The 27,754-nt window shown below is 40.5% G+C and overlaps 1 long non-coding RNA gene across 4 annotated transcripts in view; it reads left to right on the forward strand.

Moving 5' to 3' along the window:
• Positions 1-27,754, forward strand: part of LOC102385361 — a 192,774-nt gene that overhangs the window by 151,725 nt on the left and 13,295 nt on the right. The gene's annotated exons all lie outside the window — the stretch shown is intronic.

Genomic DNA, 27,754 nt, shown 5'->3' on the forward strand with positions numbered 1-27,754 from the left:
GAGGCCAGGGCAGCTCTGGAGCTCCCCCCACCCCCAGAACAGTTAGAGACAGCAAGGACAGTGGGCGCATCTACACATGTGCTTTAATGCGCATTAGCCTATTATAATGTGCATTAAAGTGTCACTAAAAAATGTGCCATTTAGTTAATTCACATTAAAATAGGCTAATGAGCATTAAGTGTCTCTTAAAAACTGTGGGGTGCCTATACGCAAGCACAGAGGATGGTCTGACGTTGTAATTACAGCATGTTGGAGCAGACTTGATTAATCAATCAGACTTAATTAATTTCCATCACAAAGATTAATCGAGACTGCTGGAGCATCATAATTACTGTGCTCCAGCAGCTTCCCATGTCTCATTAATTAGCTTTCCCACACTTCAAAAGGTGGTGGTGGGGCACTTGAACTAAAGCTCATCAAACAAGCTTTAGTTCAAGTGCCCCCACTGCCATTTTGAGGTGTTGGGACACTGATACATGAGATGCTGTGGCACTTTAATTAAAGAAGCTCTTGGAGCCACTTTGATTAAAGCATTGCCACCCCACCCCCAGAGCACATGTAAAAGTGCCCATGCTCTTTAGTTAATGCACATTAAGCCAGGCTAATGCACATTTTCTTAGTACCTCACAATGTGGGTACTAGATTTAATGCACATTAGCTAAGACACAGTGGCAGTGGTAGGCAGAGGAGAGGTGGGGATTGGGAAAGGAGGGGACATGCCTCTGACCATGGAGGGAAAGGGAGGAGATGCCAAGAGTGGGGGTGGGGAAGATTCTTTATTGATTTAGGGACTTAAAAAAAAAAGTCCCAAGCTGCTGCTCCTGTGGTATGGTTTGCACATCCTGGCTGAAGAAGGGATGGGAAATTGGGAGTGGTGTTACAGCCACACCTGCAGTGCCAGTTGCTGATCCCACACCCCGTGTTTACAAAATCCTGGATCTGCCCATGACCCTGATGATTGTAGGTGCCTTTCTTTGCACCTCTTTTACTTTTCATTCACCTTTCTGGAATATGGGTGACCAGAACCGTACACAAGTGATCCTGAGGAGGTCCTACCAGGTACCGTGTAAAATAGCACAAATGCTTTTCTTTATTTTCTGAAAGTACCTCAACTGATGCATCCCAGGATAGCACTTGCCTTTTTTATGTCTACATCATACTGATGTATCATATTATCCTGTTATTGACTAATATAACCAGGTCTGCCTTCTCAGCCATTTTAATCAATTCTACTGTATAAAGATAGAAACTATTCACTACAGTGGCATAGGACTTACTTATAATGATAAAATTCATTCTTTACAATATGAAACTCTGACAAATCTCCCACTCAAACCAGATGGAAATTTTGTTTGAGAAAAGGCAGCATATATGGCTGCAAGGAGACCTGACATGCATTCATATTTAATTTTAATTTTACAGTGTTAAAATTGTAATAAAAAAGAAATAACATACAATATATTAAAAAGAGCAAGTGTGCTGTGCACAGTGATCTGCTTCATTTCTGTTTTGATAATTTAATATGAATGTTGCATCTTAATCCTCATGAATGGCATGAGCCACCCTCTTCATTCAGTGAGGTCAGGTTGTACAGAAATAATCATATGTAATCATGTAACTGAAGACTGCATCATAATGCAGAAGGAGACAAAGTTATGCTTGTGTGTGTAATCTTAAATTTGTCATTTCCTGACTTTTGAGTACTTAACTTTGCAGCCATAATGGTCTCTTAACCTACTTTTTCGCATGGAATATAGGTATATACATACTTTAAAATAAGTGTACAAATACAAAGTTGTATATATTAATACTAACACTTTTATAGCACTTTTTATCTCCAAAGCCCTATACAAACATTAGTTAAAAAATCATAACATCCTGTGAGATATCTACCAGTATCCCCATTTTACTGACAGTAAAGTTAAGATTGAGAAGTGGCATGATTTAACCTAGTGAGAAGGCCCTTCACTAGGTTAATGGCAGGGCAGCTGTTATTTATTTATTTATAATAGATAAATACATTTTAATAACTGATTTCTAATTTGCTTATTAATAGATACCTGATTCCCAGATTTTTTCAGTTTCTGGGTACAGTTTATGTACTATATAAACTCCAGAACAGTTTCTACACCAGAACAATAATTATATGAACTTTCACACTCAGAAACTGGTTGTCAGCCTTGATTCTAAATGCTGGTTTGCAGGATATTTTGTGATGACATTTACTGCAGAATTATTTGCATTTTCCAAGTAGTATAAAAGGTTTGACCAGGATCATAAAAAAACTAAAATTTTAAAGAAGCACCCCAAACTGCCATCAAATTATGTTCTTGAAAGGAGTAATTATGTAATGCCACAGGTGTTCATGGTGTAGCTGGGAGAAAAACTGTTAAGATATAGACTGTCTTCTTAGGCTAAATTCAGAAACTAAATTAAATCAATTATTGTTAACTGAAGGGATTATAAGATGATGGGAATTACACTTTCTACTCTTTCAGGGTATAATTATATTTATTTGCTTAGACTTCTTGGATTCACATTCACTTGCCAATGTGTTAGGGCCCCATTGTATACATCAACTCTTAATTTGGCCTACCAAATCTAAGTTGGTGTAACTTACCTGTTTTTGAGGGCCAGAAGTGGTAAGTGTAGCAAGGACAGCAATTAACTAGGGGAAGTCAGAAGGTATAAGATGAAGAAAGGACTCCACTATTTGAACTTAACTTACATGTTTTTACATCATCTTTTTTTTTTTGGTGTGCAGAGGCATGTCTCTACCACTTCCATGATGCTCCTGGGAGCACTGCCAAGAAGCACATCCTATCTTCCCATTCACACTCAATGCACAACAATTCAAGAAATGAAATAGAGAAGCCACCCTAAGGGCACAGGACACAGTCCTCCGGTGGGGTGGGAGGTAGAGGAAAAGCATTCTGAAGGGAGGGAGAGCACTCAGAGTACGGCTTCACTGTCTCCTCTTTGTATTAGTGCATGCCGAGTGGGAGTAAGTAAACATCTCTAAAGCATCAGGGAAGCAGTATAAGCAGGCCCCAAATTACCTCAGTTTTGACTTCTTTACATTTCATTATGTAGATCTAATAGAGTTAAGATAAGTATAAAAATATGCTAGTACTGGTTTACAGAATTTATGGATAGCAGGATTTGTTCAAATTTTTGTAAAAAATAAAAGGATATTTGGGCAAACCTGAGCCAAGTTTTACTAAAAATTTGAGCTGAGTCTTCAGTAAGTTTATGCTAACTTTTGAGTACAGTTATACTGACATCCCAATGAACATGGGCTGAAGTTTGGAAGATATCACCTATTATTCCTAGGAAATCTTGTACAAAATTCAGTGTTTTCACATAGCTTCAGCTAGAGAGATTCTGAAACAGAAAAGCCAGATTTCTGCACCTCTTTATTTTACAAGAGTTTGGCTTTGGCTCCAGTGTTGGCAGCTGGACATCTTTAAAGTGGGCTGAACTGAAACCCTCACTCCAAAAACCACTCTGCGCTTGGGCCTTCTGAAACTTAGTGGGTCATAGCTAGTTTCAACCTGAAAACAGACACAATTCAGTGGTTTAGGTTCAGTTTTGCTTTCTTTAAACCTAAAACTCAAAGCAAAACTCATGAGCTGCATATCTACATGAAATGAAAATTAAGAGAGAATGCAAAAACTGCAAATGGAAACAACAGTTTTACTCATATCTGTTGATAACCCCCCTTTTTGTAAATTTGCTTTTCAACTGCATAAATTGAAGTCATCAAAAGATGAGCAGGTTTCACTGCCGGAAGAAAAGATGAATTCTGTAGCTTTGAAACATCACTTTCTTTTCTTATTTAACCACAGTCAGAGTAAGATCTGTCTGTGAATGCAAGCTCTAGACATCTGTCAGGAGATGAAATTATCTCTATCCCAGACTAACCACATTCAGTTCCCTCTTAACTATAAAATAACAGTTCTTGATTTAGAACAGTGGTGCCCAGTCTTTTGACCTTGTGGGCCAGATAAGTGGGGCAGGGCTGGTCCTTAGGCTGGATTGAGCCCAGAGTTCAAGGAGCGGGCCCTGAGGCCCAGCACTACTCTTTTCCATCTCAGCATTCTGGGATTGAGTCCTGGAGGCCTGACACTGTTCTTTTCCCACTCCTGCATTCCAGGATTGGTCCCCAAGGGCCCAGTGCAACCCCTTCCCACTGGGATTGATCCCTGGGGGCCTGGTACCCCCTGTCCTGCCCCAGTGTACTGGGATTGTATCTTAAGGGGCTGGTGCTGCCCCCTCCTGGCACCTCACACAGGATTGGACCATGGGGTCTGGTACCACTTCCTTCCAGCCCCCTACCTGCCAGGATTGGGCCCTCAGGCCCAGTTCTACTCCTGTCCATCCCAGCTGGGATCAGGTGCCCCAGGGCCTGGTGCTCCCCATGGGTCTGGAAATTTGGCAGCAGGGGAACAGTGCCATAGCTCCCTTGCTACCAAATTCCTGGACTCATGGGCAGCCCTGTAGCTGGATGGCCCAGGGCCCCAGGCCGGATCTGGCCTGTGGGCCGGGTGTTGAAGACTCTGGTTTGGAACCCTAAATCTATTTTCTATATAGATATCCATCTCTGAACTCAGATCCAAAATCTCTTGTAATACTATAAATTACATTCCATCCCTTCTCAAAACTTCTTAAATCAATCCTTCACCGTCAGCAGGTCATCCAAGGCTTCTTCAAGGTTTGGGGTCCTAATTTTCAGAGATGCTGAACACTGGCAGCTCTCACTGACTTTAGAGGGAATTGTATTACTTAATGCTAATACCCTAAATACTCCTATTTAAAATGATGTGATGCATAATCCACATCTCTGCTTTAACCTCACTCAGATGTTAACTGTAGCTGAATGATCTGAATGTTTGACTTTAGAGTTCACATCTCCCATGATCAGTTGATACCAGTTTGCCAGGCAGCTGATCCATTTCCTTTTCCTATATCTAAAATAGGCTGGACCTGGAATTCCTAAATTTATGAAATAATAATTTGTGAGCAGAGAGGAGAGACTTAAAGAGTAACACAGAAGATCAGTTCAGCTTCTAGAAAGAACTCTAAAACTTTTTCAACTTTTGCATAGAAATGCTCAAAATAAAATTAGCTTAAAGATAGTCTAACATTGAGTATATAAACATTATTACTCATTGTAAAGTAGATAGGTATATTTAAGGTTCTGTGAAGAAACAGTACTTAGTAAATAGAGAATACCAGGGAAAAGGCTGAGTTTAAATTTTAAGCATGTCTGAAAGACAACTCAAAGTCTGAACTGCACAAAACTTATTTTGAATCGAAATTATAATAAATTGGCTTTGAGCTGTGCAGGAGAGAATTTCACTCAGTTTGAGGCTTTGTGCTAGGAAAATTGAGTTGTATGATTATTTGTGGAAAATGAACACCATGTAAATCTGAATGGGGTTCACATTTAGAGCCATCAAAGTCTTATGATTTGAATCATTGTAATAAGTAGAGTTTTGTAAGGCATAGGATATATGCTGATCCTTTGCACAAGGGTTATTTTCCATCTTAAAAGCCTTAAATCTAAATCCATAGCAGGTGTAAGTGCTGAGCCCCATTGAAGTCATGGTTAGATTAGATATATCCTAAATCCAAAAGGGAGAGAAGTAAAACAGAACCTTTACAACTTTTGTTTTCTCCTCTGGTGAAAAAAATCTATTTGTCCATGTTGTTCATTTGTGTAAGACAAGGCCAGTTCTGCTCTTACTGTGCTGCTCTGCAAAATTGGTTGAATAGAACTCAGATTAGAATTAGGTCCCCAACCTCTATGTTACCTTTATCAGAGGTCAGAGATACTTTTAATCTTTCAGTGCAAGCCAGAAATTTATTTTGTATTTCTCTTGGACTAAGTTTGGTCTAAGGTAGCGGTTCCCAAACTGTGGATTGTGACCCCAAATGGGGTCACAATATCAGCAGATGGGGTTGGACTGTGTGTTGGGAGTGAGATGCCATACTGAGAAAATGGGGTCATGCTGAGGAAATGGGGCCATAAGTGGAGTTATGCTAAGAAAAGTTTGGGAATCACTGGTCTAAGGCCTCAGCTGGAAAACTCCTGTAGACAGAGCAGCAGTAGAAAAGATAGTGCATGTCAACAGTGCTAGAGGACATGTATGGAGAAAAGTCTGTTTTCTTTATTTTTCTTTGTTTTTTCTACATTTTGACTTCAAACACCCATCCAGAGATGTTATGCAGAGTGAATTTGCCAGACTGAGGGCCATAGGCCAGGATTAGAAGTACTGCTGAAGTGAAATTCTGCTGCAGTCCAGAGGGCAAGTCTACCACAAAATAAAATTAACTTTAAAAAGTAATGAGATTTCCCATTGATCATTTACTAGCACCACATCACCATTTTTAGTAACAACTCGGGATTATTTAGCCCTCTACTTCTGTACCGTTGAATCGAAAATGGGCTCTTCCTGAGGTTGATGGTGAATCTTTCAGAATACTGGAATCTGCCACTAATAAAAAGGGTCTCTCAAACATTAGGATAGAGGAAACCAACTAAAGGTAGATGAAATGGAAAAAGTAAGAAAAAAGAAGAAATATCTTATTGGATGTTTAACTGTTATTTTTAGATTACTAGGCTCCCAAAAACGTCTGTAACAAACAAGCTTTCTCTTAAAAAGTATTAAGTTATCAAAACATGTAGAAGGGCCAATCCCTAATATTAAATCCTAGTGCTCAGCAGTATTTAAGTTCAACCAGATCATTTTGCTGAGTAGCTCATACTAAAACTTGGAGCTTTTCCCTAAAATGATATTTCTAAATGATCTTGATAGTGTGAGGAAAAAAAATTAAGGGACCCCTTCATCAGAAGGAATTATGGAATTAATTTTCTACATACAGTATATTTGCACAAGCCATTTTCGTTAAGTCTTAATAAAAATAAGATTCAGCTTCTACTGTAATTGTTTTTACCCTGGGACCAATACAACATTGTCATTATTGGATATAAAGTGCTCTAAAAACAAATCTAATTTGTAAAGTTTATTTTGATAAGAAATAAATATAAAAGGTAGTGCATAGTTTGTATAGTGTTGTTATCATAGTACTCCTGGGTATAATTTACATAAAGAAAATAAAAAAGCATAAATAGCTTTCTAGTTGATTTCCTTTAAAAGGGGTAATTGAAAACAGTTTCTGTTATTTAAATGTAATTTATTTTAAATGCACTTTTAAAAACAAAGTTCTTATTGATATCCATTTTAAGTATAATATTGTCTCAGTGTGGAATACAAGTAAAAGGTCAAATCATGTAGGAGTATTTTCTGTATGACTCAGTTCTGATCACAGATAAACTTATCAGTGAAACCAAATTAGTTAACCTTTTCAATACCAAAAGCTTGTTTAAACAGGCAACAACTGTTTCTTTCACAAATACATAATTTCAAAGCAAGCACATTTGTTCTGAAAGATGAAAAAGGGACTGATAATTTCTTTTTTTCTTTATCTGATAAAGTGAGCAGGTTAATGATTTGGAACATTGAATTGAACTTGCTAAGAAAGTAAAAACACTCTAAAATATTATTTTTTGAGTGGAAAACCATTATTTATAATAGTATTTTAACAAAAATGTTCAATTGATGAATGACTATTATGCTTGCAATTTTTTAAAGCAAAAGTGAAGGTTATTTTTTCTGGATGGTATCATAATCCTTATGTATGACTCAGCTTACTAGAACACTAACATGTACCCTATAAACAAAATGGCTACATGTATTATTTCTAAAGAAACCGACCTCTTTCCTATTAGTTGACATGTTGTTCAATTCCTGTCAAGCTAATTGGTTTGCTACATCTCTTGGAATCCTCTTCAGCCCTATTTCCTTTTTATTTCTATTGCATTAGTTTCAACAATCCAGCAACCTGTATTACTTTAATAACTACTTTAGCCAAACTCGACTGCAAAACCTGTTTTCATTATTCAGTTTGGTCTAGTATTTATCCATATGAACACTCCATTTGATATCAGTGAGTCTACCTACATGAGTAAATACTACTCAAGATGAATGAAAGTGGCAGAATCTTTCTGTTAAGTAATGCCTGGACTTGAGAAATTACCTGGTAGAAAACTTTAGGTAACAGATTTCAAAAATACTTTTTACGCTTAATATATTAAATATATTAAAAGCAAAAAAATTCCCTGATTTTTATTATAATAAATCTTGGAACAGAAAACTCCAGCAAGGCCACAGAAATATAGCTGGCCTGTACAGCATACAGTAAGAGCCAACAATCCCATGTTATTATTACAGTGTGAATGAAAATATGCCTGAGACAGAAGGGCCTTCAGGTCTATTGGTAGATACTTGACAGCACATTATTTTTAGATTGATGGTAGCTATGAATTTTTTTGCAATTTTCATTTACCAAACTTTGTCAAGATGGGTAGTTACAAATATTTAAAATCCTCTGGGTGCATCTACACGAGACGCTATGTTGCCATAGCAATGCTCTATGGCGATGTAGGATTGGTGGGCAAGAAGCACGATACTGCAGCTACGTTGCTGTAACAATGGGCTCCCTTGGTATAGTACATTGATAGGGTAATGTAGCAGCTAAAAATAACCATGTGCCATGTGGACTGCGCAGTACAGGCTGTTACTGTGCCATCATTTAGTACTTCCAAAAGGCGCCATAATAGTGGCACTGTAGGAGCACATGTAGACGTGCCCTCTGTGTGTGGAATGATTTTGGTGCCTAACTTTCTACGCATATGGTGTAAGAGAAAATACAATAAGGAATGATTTTGTCACTTTCTCAAGAAATTTAATTTCCTTTGGGCTAGGAACAGAAGTTACAGATAAACCAGTTTAAGTGATCAGAAACTGGTTTAAACCTGTAACAGAACAGAAGTTCTGTGAACATAAACCAGTTTCAGAATGGCTGAAACTGGTTTAAGATAAACCTGGTTGAACGTAGTATTAGACTTAACTGATTTAGTTTAAACTGGTTTATAAAATGTCTGTCCGAGACCCCTTCTTGGTTCAAGTTAAATCACAGTCCCCCAGCATCCCAGGATGCTTTGTAGCCCTCAGCTGGGCTGTGCTGTGTGCTCCAGAGAGCAGGTTTGGCCCTGCCTGAGGGGCAGGCAACCCCTGCCAGACTTTTCCCTGCTGAAGTGGAGGGGGAATGGGCAGGCAGGCTCATGCGGAAGGGAGGGAGGGAGGGAGGGGAGTTTAAACCCCCTCTCCCATGGGCATGGGACCCCAGTCAGGGTCTGCTTGGCAGGGGGCCGGCAGGAGACCAGCAGCCTCCACCCCCTCCTACTTGTGGCAGAGACTGAGGCAAGGAGTTGATAAGGGAAGGGGGAGGGGCGTAATCCCCCTCAGCTCCCCCAGGCTGTAGGGGAGGGGGAAGAGGCTGGGGAACTGGGGCTGGAGGGAGCATATGGCCAAGCCCTGCAGGACCAGACTGAGAGGTGGGAGGTGTTGGCAAAGACCAGGCACAATCATCACATGTATGTGCTGGAAATGGAGCTATGGGAACAGGAGAAGGTCCCAGACTGCTTGGGCTGGTGTGACCAGAGAAAGCAGAGAATTACATTTACATTATAAAGCAGAACCTGTAAAAGGTGGGAGACTGGAATACCTAAGAAGAGGCAAAAGACACGGAATGCATGAGAGTCTTGCCAAAGGTGCTACAGGTGACAAGCATACTAATGTCAAGGCACCCAAGGGAGAGAAGGGGGTGCAAGCGCACCTGTAAAAACCCAAGTAGAGATGTGGTCTGTGGGATCTTCACTTCAATACTTAAGACCATCTGCTGATTCCCCACAAAGGACTTTCTGAATACCCGGCTGTGAGGAGACACTCTGCCCTCAGGATTACATAAGCAAGGTTTTCTCTTGTCTTTTTGCTTTGTTACATTCCATAAATTAGATTAAGCTGTGTGAGCTCTCACTGTGTTTTACTGGGCTATGTCTTGTCTTAGGCAAAGATTTTTGGTTCTTTGTTGTGTGCTTGAGGTTGCAGATTGCTGTGTTCTATATATACTGGCTTCAGAGAAAGGACTGTTCTTGTTCAAGCTTTTAATAATTCAGTGCCACTACCTTTTTCCCCACCCCTCCTTCCTTTGAGTGGGGAGCAGGGGGGGTGGGGGCCAGGCAGGCACTGCCCCCACACCCAGGCAGACCTGGGTTGGGGTCCTGTGTGGGCCAGGGAGGGGATGTAAATCCCCACCCTCCAGCATGTTAGTCCTGGGAGGGGGCCTGGCCCTGCACCCTCTGCTTGAGCAGGGAGGGGATAAAAGCCTTGGAACTTTAGTTCCTTCCCTTTGGCAGTGGCTGGCAGGCTGGGAGGTGTGCTCTAGTGCCCCCCAGCTTCTGGCCTGAGCCACTGCAGGCATGTGGCTGCATTTCCTGAATCAAAAGTGAATGTCTGTTTACTCGCTTCTCAGTTTATTTCCATAGCTTAGACTAACCTGCAAAAACTGAATTGATTCAGCCTTGGGCTTTTTGACTGTCTGTACAGGCAGTCCTCAGATTTATGACACAATTAGCTCCTGAAAACCGCATCTTAAGTCAAAATGTTGTAACTCAGAACCAATTTTCTCATAAGAAACAATGTTATAAATGGGGGATTGGTTCCTGAACCAAGGCCTGATACCCTATTTTCACCAAAAATACCCCAGAATTTTGTACCCAATCAATTATAGATGAGTAATATAGCTACATTAATGTATTTATATTTTAAATAGTAATCATACTGATTTGGAAGGACTTCTTTGAGGTGACTTTGCTGGGCTTTTGAAAGGCTCTTGGTTGGGCTTTTTGAAGGGTTCTTGGCTGGAGTCTTTTCAGGAGTCTTGGCTGCAAGTTTTTCTGGAGTCTTGCCTGCTTTCTTAAAGAAAGTGTCCAAGGAAGTTTGGACAGATGTTCTCCAGGGAGGTGAGCGATGCAGCGAACTTGCTCGCTGGTGTGGTGTTGCATCGGATCAAGCGTTGTAAAGTCGAAACTGACGTCATAAAGTTGAAACAGGGTGTCAATTTATAAATGTTGTAAGTGCGAAACGTTGTAACTTGAAACGTTATAAGTCGAGGACTGCCTGTACTTAGTCTTACAGGGACAGGATAACATGATTCTCTGCATGAACCATGGGGAAATATTCCACACATAGGAGCACTGGATATTTTCTTCGATTCTCTGTATAGAAGAAAATGGGTGATTCTACATGAGACGCTACTGTGCAGTAGCTTGTTGCCACCGTGCAGTAGCACTGCTGGGCACTAACTGTGATGTGACACTACTGCGCAGTAGTAATGACCTCCTACTCAGTAGCTCGTTGCTACTGCACAGTAGCGTCAAATAAAAAAAGGTGTGGGGACGGTACTGTTCAGTAACACCGGTTACAGTGCAGTCATTTAGTACTTGCTTATACAAGTACTAAATGACTGCACAATAACAACCACACAGTCCGCTGCTTTTGTAGACGTGGCCTGTGAGTTCTGTTGTATCACCTTTAACTATTAAAATGAGAGAGCAAATTCAGAATTTACACACAGGCTAGTAAGACCATACAGTATTTTCTGTTTGTCAATTGTTTATATTTAGATTAGTTCATTAAACTTTTTTACAGTGGTTAGAAGTGAAGCCTGACTGAGAATTTGGTTGGCGAGTTTATCTAATTTTTAATCATGCCTCCAAAGCCACCCACTTTTCCCTCCTCTGATTCCATATCACAGAAACTTTTGTGGTTTTTTGCAGAGACCAAATAGACAGGTCTTCCACTACCTCTCTATTTTTTTTCTACCTTTCTTTTTTCACTCCCATTTTCCCTTCCAGATTTTTCATAGTACCTTCTGTTCATATCTCTCCCAGTAACCCAAATATTCTTTATGGCTCTGTAATTTAAAAGGCAGCGTGGCAAAGGTAGTTAGATAACAGAGTTATAAGAGTTATAAATAACTGAAGAATCATTTCACCGTTTGTTCAATGGTCATCTGTTAAGATTTTTAGTGGACACTTGTCTTGACCATGAAGTTACTGTATATTCTTTCTTATCTGCCTGAAGCAGAGATGAGGCCACTACACAGGTTGCTGGGTAGGCTAATCTGAGTGAAGGAGATTTCAAGTTTGTCACCAAAACATATACCAAGTCTTTCAATTCAGAGAGAAACACAAAACTTGCTTAGATGTAGCTGTTTTGCAACTGGCTAATGATGAATACCCAGTGCTTCCCAGTTGTCACTTCTTTATTGCTGAAGATATCACATTCTCAATCTTCCCTTAAATGTATAATAAGCTCTCTTTTTGTGAGAAAGACTGGTGTAAAGCTATAGCAGTTAAAATGTACCAGTAAATTGCTGCATGGTTAACCCTTTTTTTATGGAAAATAACCTCCAGACAGATAATAGTGGCATCCACAATGGAGAACTTAATTGGAACTATTTTATCCTAAAATGATCAGACACTTTATGGGTTTTATTTTCTATTTAGGGGCCTCCAAATTACATGAAAATGTTATTGCTAGCTGAAGCCTACTATCTCTCATAACATTCATATTTTACATGTAGCCAGTATTAAAAATATACCAAAGGTAGACTTCATATGTAATAAGGCAAGATGAATGTGAATGAATAAATTCAGAGCAGCTGACCAAAGCTGTTGAATGCCTTAAACTGCAAGTTGAAAGTGCTCAACATCTTAGAGTCTTCAATGGTAATTACAGTCTCAAACACCAGATGTAATGTTTGAAGAGACACCTAGAACAGGTTTGCTTGGATTGTAATTTGTGATTTAAATGTAACCCCTGAGTTATACTATGTATTTTTTGGGTACTCATTCCCTTTCTGCAGGGATGAAGGTGATCAGCAACATGTTCTTAGTGGTAAATCAAACTTACAAGAGATTTGCATTAATCTAGTGTGCAAGGTACAATAAAAGCTAATATTGTAGCTTTGTACATTTGTATTTAATGCTGTGTATCCACTTATGTCTAATTAAATGTGTTGCCATGGCATCCAATTAATTGGTGTTGCACGGTGTGGGCACCTAAGCTTGGAAGAAAATCAGACTTTCTGATTCAAGTTATCAATAAAATCAGGATTTCTTCTTCTTTGGTCCTCTAAGCAGAATACATTCCTGAATACAGATACCCACTATTAGTGATTATGGATTTTATCCTTTTTGCAATTACTGTGGTTGCAGTTCTGCAAATAGGAGACTACAGTGAGATATGATCACCAAACATATGTCATATTTGTGGATTATGTGGTCTTTTCTGAATGTTGAATAAACATACTGGACCACCACAGCTGATTTTTCACTAAATTATATTATCTTTCATATAGCTGAAGCCATTCAATTAAGTTAGCACACTCCTGCTGCATTTTTTAAGTTCTGAGAACTAGAAATCAAATTTTTGTCAGTTAATAAGCCAACACATGCAAACTCTTATATTTGTTCTTAGGCTTGTTATCCATACTTCTGAGAGTTATCCAGTATGCAATTAAATAAGATGTGTTTATGTGTCTATTCTTTTTTGGAATGCATATCTGAAGAATTAAAAGCTGGCAAGCTGTCAAATAGTGGCAGCCCTCAAGAGTATTTGTTGCGCTCAGCAATTTAGATCCTTGATTCTACACAGTATAGAGTCCTTTGTGTGAGGTGGTGATGGGCTAACTCGTTCTGGAGTGCAAGGGATCTCAGAGCACTCATAGATTTAGAAGCCATGTCCAGATGAGCGCAGACATTTGGTACCCCAGGGACATCTAGCAGTGGCACACCTTGTGCTGCTAATAACTGTCCCCAGGGAACGCCTGTGCCACGGGCCCTCTGGCCCGTGGCAGGTTACCTAGGGTCTATGAAGAGTGCAGCCCTGGAGCTGCGTCAATTAGCTGGGCTTTCCCAGCCCAGGGGCTGCTCTCTGAACATGTACACACATTCATTATATCGGGCTAAACTGTTCCCAGTCTAACATAGTTTCCACCACCTCAGGTGAACTAAATTAGATAATGCTGGCCATTTTTGTCCAATCTAACTTCCCCACATGTCTGTTAAGATTGGCACTTAGATCAACTTAACTCCAAATGTAAGGTCTGCCCATACCCGTAGTGACTTACAAGTGCACCTTGCAGTATTGGAGTATTAACTTTCTCAAACTGAAAAATAAATTTAATTTCTGCCAGGTTTTTTTCAGTGACCTATGGAAGCCTATTGAACTAAAATGATTGCACATGTACCTCAGCTTAGGAAAAGAGAGCCTTAAGTAAGAGCATCTGTACTCAGATTCTCCATGCTGAGAAATGTTGATCTTATATACTTGGCAAGTTCATATTGACGCAAATAGGGAGGCTCCCTGTTGCACATAGGGAGCCTCCCACATAAAAGTCTTGCTGGTAGGCAGGGGAATTGAGTAGTAGCCACTCCATGGCTGCAGTCACTACTTTTAAAAGTGCAGTGAAATGAGTGTTCAGAAAAGCAACAGGGTGGGTGAAACACAATCAAATTTAAGACTTTTCATTTTATTTTTGAAAACAAGAAACTTAATTCATTTCATACTCACACATTTTGCAGTTTTTTGGGACATAGAAGGACTATTTTTAAATAATAAGCCCAAAAACTAAGTTTTAGAAACACTATATTACAAAAAAACCTAACAAGTATCACATTAAAACACAAAGTTCACTTTTTGCATATACTAATGTGAAACTGGCACACTGTCAACACACTATGAGAAGTGTGTTTACTGGGCTATACAGTGTCCCAAATGAAACTGAATAGTTTTCTTTAAAACACATGAAGCAATTTCTAGAAGCTGACTTATCATTCATTTTAGTCTTGTCTTGGAGCCCTGAGCTTTACCTGAGCAAAAATGTGCTGCTAATTTCATATTTTGTAGTATAGAGAAATGTCCACTGAGGATGATAATGAAACTATAGACTCATCTTGACTTAAGGAAAATTAGAACCTGGGAAAAATAGAACAAATGAACCATCTCACTGCACCGTTTGGTATGATCTTTGATTTAAATTGTTCTTTTATGACTTTTGCAATTATGTTCTTACAAGGAACAGCTTTGTAGGGTGTGATCCTTTTTAGTAGAACTTTCTTGCAAATTGTTTTTTATGCAGTTTAATTTGTATACCATAACTCTGTCCCATTACATGGGCCTTTGGAGGCTCAGACCATGGCCTGCTGATTTCTCACAGTTTTCCCTGCTTTAATTCCACATGCTTTACAAGGCTTTTCATTGCAGCTACCTGACTCTATCAGTGGATGGGCCACTCTCCCTGCAACCTGTCAACACTGTTTCTTAATTAGCAAGAGGAGATGTGATGGATAGAGGCCCTCTTCCTTCCTGTTCTGCTAAATTTTCTCTGCCACAACTCTTTTACAGCCAGTTTGCCAGGGAACTGAGTCCTATAATCTCAACTGGGTATAGAGCTAGGCAGACAGACTTTCACCCCCACCCCCGCCCCATGCTGTAGTTTATTATAGCAGCATTTTAAAAAATAAAGCAGGAAATGATTTCAATAGGGGATGTGGTGGCTGACACAGAGTAGTGAAGTAGGTCTGAAGCGTAGTTTACTTCTGTAAGTGAACATTAAATTTTCTCAAAAATGTTATATTAGGTGGTCTGCATGCACTTTAATATGGTGAAAAATTCATGACTGCTGCTCTTATTGTTATTATGTTGATGTTTCTTGCAAGTTTTGCCCTCATTCTGATGTTTGGGATATACAGAACATTAGAGTGAGAGCTCATGCCCATGGAGAGGTATAAAGTGCAGAATTACTAATTCATGTGCATTTTAGTTACTCTTTTTCCAGATCCACTATTCCTTCTGTCAGACACCTTTTATATCCAGGTGAATTATTGCATTAAAATCTTAGAAGGGCCTGATCTTGCAAGCTGTTCAGAGTTCTCAGTTCCCATTGTTTTCCCAGCAGGGGCCAATTTGAGGAAAGAATGTGCAAGGGGATTAGATTGCCCACAGGCCTCAGGCTGTCTGAATCTGTTGGCCAGATGGGTGCTTCATGTCCTCAGGGTGACAATGTCTTGTTTGGAGCTAATGTCTTGGACTTGGAAGCACTCTAAACCTTCACTCTAGTTCTATAGCTCAATACTTCATGGTGAATAATATTTTTCTCTCAAGATTGGATGAGTAAGTTCTTCCTATTATGTAGTATATTTTTATGTATAGAATGGATGCTCAGGTCTCTGGTTGGGCGCCTACAGAGGTTGCTGGCAAAACCTGGATCCATGATTCAGATTTTGAATACCCCTGCAAAACAGGGACTGTCTGGACCAGTGGCTTGAGGTCACCCCTTTGATCATATCTTGTGCCAAAGGTTGCTACCCTGTCTGCCCACCAGAAGCATAAGAGTCAAATTGCAGATGGAGCCTGTCACAGATATAGAGAAGGGGCTAAGACATGAGCATGGGGAAATGGGGGAGGAAAATGCTGTATAGTGGAATCTACATACTTTTCAGAGTTAGGTTCCTAACCTGTTTGTGAATATGAGGTTTTGCGAAGTAACTGGGAGAATATGGAGCACCACAGCAAACAGCTGTATGGGATCACTGAGGTACTCCATCTGTTTGCTGTGGCTTGATTTCAGAGGGTCACAGCATTTCTCTGATCAGCTGTGGAGAACCACTGATGAGCTTCAGCAGAATCGAGAAGCAGCATCTTTTGAAGCAAAAGCTGTACTCAACAGCTGAGCAGTTCATCCATGTGTGGGCAAACTGCTGTGAATTAAGTGGGTTGCAAACCACCCAGATACAAATTATCTCTGTTCTATGTTACTATACTTTACTGCACTAGCAAAGTGTGCCTTTTCTGCTTTTTTTTAAAAAGATTAAACTTTTTCCTCAAGCTTAGCAAAATGTGTATTCCTCATCAAGAATTTTGTACTTGGCATGATACTGCTTTAAAAAAGCAACCATTTTAAAATCATCAAAGGATTTCTCTATCTAGGAGACAGGACTCAAGAGCAGGTACTGACTGAGGAGAAACTCAGAACAGCACTCCTGGCAAACGTATGGTTCTGGAACCTGTCAATAGAATCAGATGGGATGGAGTGTACTTAGCATGGCATGTCTTGGGACATACTTCAGATGTGGGATAGACAAGCCCAAACTGTTAATGCAGAGTCTGAAAAAGCTCTTAAAGTTTGAAAAATGCCTTTTTCTGCCCGTGCTCAGTCAATTTAAAAGAACAAACATTCACTAATACCTCGCCACTGGTGTGCCCACTAGGGGTTGGTGCAGCAGTTTCTTCATTACAGGAGAAGGGAGAGGGTACATTCTGAACCTCAGTGAGAGTGGCTGCTTCTAAACCACAATAAAATAAGGTATGGCACAGTAGCCTATTTTCTTATTATTTGGAATGGATCTGCTCCAGAACCAATGTAACAAGGAATGGACATATTCATGAATTTACCTAAAAGTTCCCTCAAACATGGCAGTTAGCAAAACTAAAAGTTAAGAGCTGTCTGTTTGAAATTTTGTAGGGCTGTCAAATAATTAAAAAAAAAAAGATTGCAATTAGTTGTGTGATTAAGAAAAGTAGTTGTGATTAATTGCAATTTTAATCACACAACTAAAAACCTCAAAATTATGTGCAGAAAAACTCAAAATTATGCAAAATTATGCAGGTACTATGTATGGTTGGTGGGGGTGTGTGTGTGTGTGTGTGTGTGTGTGTGTGTGGAGAGAATTTGTGAAGGTGTCGGGGGCTGTGAGTGTATGTGTGGGGTTTGGAGCCTGGGGAGGGGAGTCCCCTCAGGGGGGGTGAGGAGCCCTGAGGGGGGGACCCCTGCACGCCCCGGCAGGATGCAGGGTACTGGGGGTCAGGAGTGAGGGGCGGCAGGAGGGCTGGGGGGGATGTGGCTTGGGAGTGAGAGGTAGGGGTAAGGCACAGGCATATCACTGCCCCTCCATAATCATATTACTCCCCCCTGCCCCAACAGGTGTCTTCTTTTTTGAAACTGGAAATATGGTAACCCTAAAGGAATGCAGCCTGGGCAGATTGAGGCCCCTCCCCAGTGAGGGAGGGAGTTGGGCAGGGACAGAGACAGAGGTTGGGGTGAATGGGAACCTGGGGCCGGGGTGGGTCATGGGATGGAGCTGCAGGAGGATCATCCAGGGTCATGGGTGGGTGGTGTCTCCCCACCACTGCGCACACCTCTGGGTGAGGCATGGGGGGGCATGTACCCCCAGGATTTGTCTGTGGGGCAGAGGCAGGCTACCCGCTGTGATCTGGGGCCCTGTGCCCTGCTGCCTTTGCTACGGGAGCCACGTGCTGTCTGTGCTGTGTCGCTCCCTCTGCCTGCCTGGCAGCGGGAAGCACAACATGGCATTGCACGGCTCCCAGGGCAGAGGCAGCAGGGGGCAGAGCCCCAGCCCACAATGCCTCATGCACAAATCCAGGGGGCACATGCCTCCCATGGGTATGCATGCAGCAGTGGGGAGCTGCCCCCCTCCCATGGCTCCATCCCACCACCTTCCCTGACTCTGGCCCTGGCCCTGGGGACCCATTCACTCCTGCTCCTGCCCCACTCCCTCCCTCACTGTGGGGGCCTCAGTTGACCCCCCTGTCCCTTCTTTCTTCCCCTATCCCTTTCCCTCCTCAGACTTATGGGGGCTGCTCTACGTGCCACCGGGCTACATTCCTGGCTGTGTGCAAACTGCAGCTGCGTGCCTACACATGGCATCCCAATATGGCACCCATATATCAGTGCACCTCTAGTGTGTATGTGTTCATCTGTGTACTCTCCAGCCCTTCCTGATGCAGCAGCCCACAGTCCGCACTGCCCTGTGACTCTTCTGCACTGCCACTGCTGCCCTGTTGGGAGGCCCAGAGGAGGCGGTGATGGTGGTGAAGAGGAGCCCGGGTGCAGGCTCCAAAACATGTGTATGATTAACGTGTTAAAAAAATTAAAGTGTTAATTGGTTCTTGGATTAATTGTGCATGTTAACAGCTATTAACTGATAGCCCTAAAATTTTGTAATAAAATTCCAAGGGTACTTGTTTGAGTTGCAGGAAAGTTTATGGAAGGATTAATACTGTAATTTACAAATGCAGAAGGCATAAATACAGGTAGCCTTAATGGAAATTACATCAACATATAGAATTTTCTAAAAAGTAACACCAAAAAAAAAGAGGATAAAATACAACCAAGATTGAAGTCTGGAGTGGGGAGGGGGGCAGGGCAAAGCTCCAGAAAAGCAATTGACTGCCTGGTATTTTTTTAACACAAATATTCCCACAAATAGTTGGTTTCTACAGTCATTTTTCAAAAAGCTGGCTGTGGTATTCTATCAAGTTACTCTGATGTGAACATTACATTTGTTCTTATATCTAGACTCTCCACTTTAAGGACAGTTGGTGAAAGTGTATGTGCCTTATAAAACTCAGTTCAAGAGAGAGTGTTTAAATAATAATGACTTTTTTTAAAGAGTGTGTTGAAATGTGCTCTTGTCTACTTGTGCTGAACAAAATGTGGTGCTTTTTGGACTCCTGTCCTGAAGAATATGCTCAGTACGGGACAATAACTCAGAGCAGTGGCAGGGACAGCTGTTGAGCTCACAGACAGACACACACCCACAATGTCTGCAATGCACACAGCTGTTGCCTGGCTGCATTACAAAGGTGCCTCAGCAGAAGCACATGGGCTGTCTGAAATACAGTCTTCGAGCAGCACTTGGGCTATATTTTACAAGTTAGTTTTCTAACATAGTGCAAGCACAGGCACGCTTTTATGGCATCTAGAGCATTTTGCTGAATTATTTGGTAGTACACTACTGACTAGACAGCACATTTCCAGATTTAGATTATAAGAGGAAAACAGCAAGTGGTAGGTTCAACTGCAGGTCAATGGATATGTTAGACTAGAATTCCCTCACTGAGCACTGGAGTACTTTTATTCCTTTGAGGCCAATACCATAAACTGTGCTCAACAGAGATGGCCCAAGATGTTTGCCTTAACCACTCTGAGCACTATTCACACTGTGAAAATGCTATCACATTTTAAACACCACTTTTAATATTACAGAGATTTTCCTGCTGTTTCTAATTTTTTATGTTCACTTTCTCCTTTTCTCTAAAGACATTAGTATTTTATCAGGAAGTTGAGAGGTACATGAGAAATTCCTAAATGTGTTGTATACATTAAATCTGGTAACAGAAGGAATCACACTTGAACTCATTTTAAACTGACCATTAACATCAACAAATGCAAGGGTGAAAGGGATCAGTGCAATGTTGCAAATTGGACCATATCAAATGAGAATTGCTCGCTTAAACACTGACAATTATAGCATAGATATGTATGAGAAGGTAACATTTTAGCAGGATCAGCTTTTGTGAGTTGCAGAGCTGTGTATAAGCACACAATATTTGAATATCTTGCCTCGGTTAGAACTTGAATACACATTTAAAAAATTTACACTGAAAGCAAGAGACCAAATACTTTCTTCATTTATATCCATGTAGCCTGACTGAAATCAATGGGATTTATACATGAAAGAAGAATTGGTCCTAATAATCAAGTTTAGTGATTACATTTCTAGTTTTGTACCTTGAAAATTTTCTGGATCAGACAGTATTTAAATCAATTTGGGATTACCTTCATGTGGCAGTTGTTTAACTCACACACATATGCACACACAATACAGTTTTTGCTCACCTAAATCATGGCAGTTCTGTTATCACAAGGGAAGTTAAAACTGCTTACTCCTTAGTTGTCATAAGAAATACAGTGCATTTCTGTGGCTGGGTTAAAAATGTTTGTGAAACTGAAGTGTAGGCCCCTACCATGTGTCTGCTGACTAAGATCTAACCTATGTAGGAGTTAGACAGTAATAGCACACCCATAGTCACAGTTCACGTTCCTTGCAGATCTCCCACATGCTTTATCAAACAATGTTTTTAATGTCAGAGTTTAGTGAGTTGTACTCCTGGGCTACATTAAATTTGACTTTGTGGGATGATGGTCTCAGAATTTCAGGTGCAATGATCCTAGCAGAGTACATGAAACAAGAACAATTTTCTACTTGTACAGGGTGAGTTTGTTAAAATTTCATACAGAAAAGAAAGATGCCAGGCTGGGTGTTGACCTACTCAAATGTAAGGTAGTAATTTAGGTTTTATTTTAAATATCCTTTTCGAGTTTGGGTAACCTGACAACTCTGCTAAGAAACGATATTCAGATTGGGTCATTGGGCTGAGTAACTTCAATTTCAGTGTTTGAAACATTAACATTAGTTTGTGAAGAGAGGCTTTGATGTCTGCTGATTAAAGATGCAATGAAGCATTCAAATGACTGCTGCTAACTAGATGATGTTTGTTTTCTGTGATCACAATTCTTTCCCTCACAATGGTCCAAATCCCAAATCTCTGCTTTCCTTTTTACTCAGACAAACCTCCTACAGACTTCTCCAGGATATTAGACTTTTGTCTGAGTCAGAGCTGGCCAATGGCTTTGAGTTTTGGCCGAATATGTATGAAAGATAACTTTTTATAAACAAAGCATTGTAGTGCTAAGCTGTTTTAATTTAGCCTAGTTTCTGTATGACATGAACATATTCTGGCTGCCTAGAAATGTGGTACTGTAGTACATAGTTTATAACAGGCTAGATGCAGTCATTCACAAGATAAACATACTGAAAATACCAAAAATGTCTTGAGTGTTTAGGAGCATCACAGGAGCTTTCCCCAAATCATTCCTTTGCATAGAAGGAGCTCTAGCTATCTTTCTGTTCCTCTGAAAATCTGGTGTTGAGGAATAGTTTTGGATATACAGTTCTGAAACACGTGGTCATTGCTTACCTAATAGAGAAGCCTCTATCTTGGGACTTAATTTAAGTGTTTTTAATTCATCTTCAAAATGCCTCATATTGTTCTCAGTGCCTACAATGGGTCCTTTGGTAATTTCCACTAATCATCCACCTAAAAGGGAGTGTGTCTGAAGCAAATTTATAGTTTTGCTGAAAGAAGTGTGTCCCTGTGGATAATATAAGACATTGTTTCATAAAAGATTTGATTATTTCTGACAGTGTATAGCCAAAATGTCTAATACAACATAAAACTTCTGATTTTATATTTTATACACACACACACACACACACACAACATAAAACTTCATAAAACATAAGGAGAAGATGTCTATGCCAACATAATACTAAGGGCAGTACAGCAGTTTTATATGCTTGATAGAGTTACTAGGGCAAATATTGTCCTAGAGCTAAGGATGGATTAGAATAAATGGAGTTACTCTGGTTTTACCCTAATTTAACTAAGAGTGGCATCTGATATAATGCCTTTCAAAGGAGTGTCATGAATCTACTTAGTATTCCTAAGCACTACATTTTACATTGGGATCTCGCATTTAGTGAACAGATGTGGAGAAAGCCCCAACATATGTAGCCAGACAACTCCCTACTTCCTACGCAGCTCTCAGTACTGAAGAGTGCAACTTATTCAACTAAAGCTGGCAAAAATTCATATTCAAAAACATCCCACAAGACCTGCCCTTTGCTTTTGGCATAGTGCTGTGGAGGGTGCATTCCACCCACTTAAGAGCTAACTACACCCGTTCTTGAGGTCTTCCAACACAAACAAAGACATGCACGTGAAGAAACCTGCCCTTTTTGGAATGCTCCTTATTGGAGCATTCCTGTGGATCCAGCCCCTTAGCTGCATGTCAAATTTCAGAGCTCTACATTGCTCTAAAATTTGAGGGCATGCACACACTGCACAAATACTGTACACAGTTTATTCCATGTCTTGGTCTTTTAATGAAGAATTAAATGAATCATAGAAAGCCTAGAGAACAAGATAAGAAACAAAGCTATACTGTATTGCTCAACTGCTTTTGTTACTCTGATTGCTTAGGTTTTAAAGCATAATAGGTGTAGTTCTTAATGATTCTCACTACCTTAACCTGCCTTGTAATTAGTGAAGAGCGAAGCTATACACTTTCAGTAATAAACATACTGTGTGTTTTCACAGAAAGCCACCAGAAGCATAGAGAGTCAGTGCTGCTCTAAGCAGGTGTCATGGTGCCTGCAAATGCAGCTGCAAGGAGGCTTATTTTGAATATGAAAACTTCAAGCTGGGAGGCACAAGGGCTGACTAAAAGGGGGAAGGAAGAGGAGGAAGGACTGCACAAAACTTTCTTAAAGCAGTTCAGTTATAATGTCATTGTTTGATTCCCAGTTATAATGTGATTGTTAGACCCATAGTTCTGTAGAACAGCAAAAGAGTTTGCCTGGGATATTTACTGTTGCTGGAAAAAAAGTTCTGTTTACCATTACAAAAGACTAACATCTTGGATGCTGTTAGTCTATAAGGTGCATCTGTACCCTGGCTTCTGCCTAAGGGCATTTTTACATGTGGTCCCAATGCGGCACCAGGTGCTTTTAATCAGCGAGCTGTGCTAATTAAAAGCACCCGTGTGTCATGTGTATCAGCGGTGCAGTGTGTTTCCATGCTGAGAAAATGGTGGTGGTGTGCTTTCAACTAAAGCACATCAAACATGTTTTAGTTCAAAGCGTACCACTGCCATTTTCTCAGTGTGGAGGTGCACTGCGACACTGATACACACAATGCATGAGGCTGCCAGAACTCATCAATTTGTGCTCCAGCAGACTCGATTAATCACGTCTGCTCCAACATGCTGGATTTCCAGCGTGTCGAGCAGGCAGGGTGCATGTGTGCAAGTGCCCCAAAAGACTAACAGTAATCTATTAATCGTGGGAACATTCAGGCAAAGTAAAACTAATATGGCTTACCCCCACTATATGTGTAGTAGACTAAGTGCAGGTTAACTAGCTTTGCAGGGTTGTTGGTTGTAGCCATGTTGGTCTAAGGACATAGGCTGGCAAGGTTCTTCCGGTAGATGTAATATCTTTTATTAGACCAACTAAATAGTTGGAAAAAAGTTCTTTGCAAGCTTTCAGGCACAAACACCCTTCATCAGGCATAGGGAGACTTTGCTTGTGTTATGTGTTCTCAGGTAGAAAAGAAGCTAATTTACAGCAAGCAGGTCTGTGAAAATGCAAGTGAGTAGAAGTTAGGAAGACAATGGGTAGAGATAGGAGGGGAGGAGGAGGAGGGTAGGAAATGTGTGAAGGAATGCAAGCAGTCAGCTGCAGGCAGGTTACCTGGGGTATCAGATGTCAGGCAGGTTGTAATGTGTCATAAATCTAATGTCTATATTAAGTCCATGATTATTTGTATCCAGTAGATTTATGAAGTGAAGTTCATAGGCTCATCTACAAATGGTGTTTTGTAAATTCCCTTTGAGGATTTGAACTGAGAGATCGGAGAGGGAGTGATTGTCTTGTGAGAAATGGGCACCCACAGGTAATTGGATATTTTTGTCTTTGATGGATTTTCGGTGTGTGTTCATTTTGGTATGCAGTTGTTGTTTGGTTTCTCCTACATATTTTCCATCAGGGCACTTAGTGCACTGGATGAGATAAATTACATTTCTAGAGGTGCAGGTGTAAGCTCCAGGAATGGTGATGGTTCATCATAATATTAATAAGTAAAGTAAATTATCCATAGTATTATACATTCAGGTATTTCTTGAGGCATGTTGAAATGCTCCCTGTTTCATGCTTGTGAATTGATTAATAGTATTATTTCTGTACTGGTCAAACCCATGCTTTTCTATAAGATCCTGTATTTAAAATAATCAGATTCCAACTCCCTTCTTACTTTATAGTTTTGTAATAGACAATATAGAAAACTATTTATTCTGGACGGGCCTTAGATTAATGGGCACACTATTAAAGTAGGATTAGGTCTAATCTGAATTCAAGAATAAGGGGTCAGATTCCCTTTGCAGGCCTCAGTGGAGCTTTGCTAATTTAGAGCAGCAGCAAATTTGTCTCAAATACTTAGACTGTAAACACCTTTGGACTAGAACTTTTTCCTTCCAATTTGAAAAGTATCCATCATGCCTATGCTGTAAAATGAAACCTTGCTCACATTGGGTGCATCTGCACGTGCACTTAATTCAAAGCAATAAACTCTGGAGCAGTTTAAGCCAAAGTAAACTATTCCTGGGCACAGTGTGTACATGTGCGCCTGGGACAGCAGCAATTTGAGCCAGGGTAGAGCAGTTTATGGCAGGGCTGCTCCTGCTCTGCTCTTCCCTGAGCTCCAGGTGGCAGCGGTGGGCAGCAGAGGGGTTGGTTGGGGCACGAGGATGCTGGAAGTGCAGAGCCATGTGGCTAGGCGGCAGGCAAGAGTCTGGTCCCCTGCTTGCTCGGCTCACCGGTTGCAACTTATGCCCACAGTCAGCACCTACACGTGTGTTTAATTGCAGTTAATTACTCTGCCATAAGCTCGTACTGTCAGGGACAGTACTATCTTATGGCAGTGTTAATTAGTCTACTGTGGCCTAATAGTGGCATACGTGTAGATAGTGACACTTTACTCTGCAGCTAATTAGTCTACTCAGCAGTAAAGCGCACATGTAGACATGGCCATTGAGTAATATTTACTCACGCAAGCAGTTCTGTTACTTTTAATAGGTTTAAACAAGTAAGTGTCCTTTCACTGCATAAGCACTGCAAAATCTGACCCAACATTAATAATAATAATTCCTCTTGTTCTAATTTTGTGGCTGATTTTATTATAAATAAATATTTCTACTTTCAGTGCAAAATCCACAATATAGAAAAATGAAAACAATGCAGGAAATTATTATGTTTAAAAGAATACAAAAGGGCTGTTTTGCAAATATTTTTTCTTACATTGATACTTTCTATCTATTTATCTTTATATACTCACACACAAGAACACATGTAGTTTTTAAACTACACAGGAAAATCTTACTCATCTCTGTAGAAAAACAGGGTAAAGATTTCACAAATGCCTCATTTATAGAACTGTGTGCCCATGCAGTTTGTGAATATGCAATTTATCTAGCACTGGAAAGAGCTATGGTTTGGCTGACTAAACTGTGGAGTGATATATAATGATAAAAGTACTCAGGGGAATTTTTGGGACGCCCAAGAGCTAGGCATATACTACTGTGTGGGTGTAAAAAAGACTTTTTTCACTTTTTTTAGTTGTATAAGTTGCTGACATTTTATACCACATGCTAGAAATCTTACCTGTAACTCCCCTCACAAAATACAGCTGCCTTATAACTGAACAGAGGCTTGCTAAAGGGCAAGACTGACTCCAGTTTCTCTTGATTGCCTGTTTTGATTGTAGTTCTGATATACATTTATGTACAATGCAGCACATTTAGACACTAACTGTGAAATGAGTGAACACACAAAACCCACAGCTAATCTGGGATATGCACCACTAGTTATCTGCAAAACATTGAGTAGCAAACGTTCTAGAGCTGCAGCGAACTGTGCACTAGTTTTAAATTCTTGGGAACAAGAGTCCTGCTGAGCTCATCATGAGTTGACATTCACACACCCATAAGGCTAATCCTCTAGGCAAGGAACTGCTGCTGTGGTTGCATGGACATGCTGAGACTAAATGCTTCCTCAAAAATGACTTCAGGGAATGGCAGTCTGCATTGAAGAAGCACTGTGTACCTGATTCTGAGAAGAATGGATGACCTCAGGTTCTATAGATTTAATTGTAAGTTAAGGGTGCTCAAGATTTCAAAGGAGATGCTTAGAATCTGATAGGATCAGATGTGGACTGGACCTGAAAACTGAAGGTCAGGTTATGCTTCTGTAGCTTTAAAAGTTGTTAAAAATACATATTTGAACACATTTTATTTTCCTGAGTATCCAAGAGTTTGGGTGAAATGTTCAGCTGATACAATTCTTTTTGGTTCTTTTTTTGGAAGATTTTTAAAATACATTTTTAGGGTTAGTTCTGAGACCGTGCTTCACTAGTGAAAGCAACACTTAGCAGCCTATGTAAACTGAACATCACCATCTTTTACATTTGCTCCTCCTGACCCTATACTATCCATATACTGACCCTGCTCAGTAGGACAGTATGGAAGCGTGGAGGAACACCTAGGATAATCACACCTCTCTCTCATCTATTTTTCCTCACTGTTTCATCATCACTCTGTCTTCCAGGGTGAGGGGAGCTAAGCAATCTCTGTGTTCTCCAGGGCAGGGTCTACTTTACGCAAGGGACAGGAATATCTTGATTACCTTTGTGCCCGTACTCAGAGACCACTTAGGAATATAGTTTTAATTTTGTGTCACCTTGTTAGGATCTGATGCAGCTGCTACTCTTCATGGAATTCCTGATTTGTGTAGGCAACTCTCACAGTTCTCTCAGGGGTCTGGCAATATTTGATATTTTCTTATAGCCCCATCTTGTGACTGCAAGAATGTCATGGCTCCTGCACGGGTACAGAGAAAGGCTTGAAAGTGTGACCACTGAAAACCACCAAAACTAGAAGGCAAAGAGCCTCTTTTAAAACTCATGATTTTTAAGCCAAACTGATGATCTTGGGAGCCTGACCCATGAACTACGAATGTCAGGGACTGCTGTTGTTTTGACTGCAGCAGGAATTTTATGCACTGAAAGATTAGGGAAAGGGACCCTAAACAGGAGCCAGAATTAGGACGTATTTGTGGACAGGCACAGGAAAGCAAAGGAAGAAAAATCTTTGGACCAAACTTTTGTTTCATAGCCCTGGAACCGCATAAAGTCCCTAGTTTCAGCTTTATGCAGAGTTAATGTCCAAGTGGAGCAAAAATATAAGTAGTAGTGAAGTGAACTGCCCTAAAACCAGGGGTCTTCATAGGTCTTTTTTTATC

The sequence above is a fragment of the Alligator sinensis genome, unplaced genomic scaffold (genome assembly GCF_000455745.1).
Source record: "Alligator sinensis unplaced genomic scaffold, ASM45574v1 scaffold324_1, whole genome shotgun sequence".
Taxonomy (NCBI): Eukaryota; Metazoa; Chordata; order Crocodylia; family Alligatoridae; genus Alligator; species Alligator sinensis.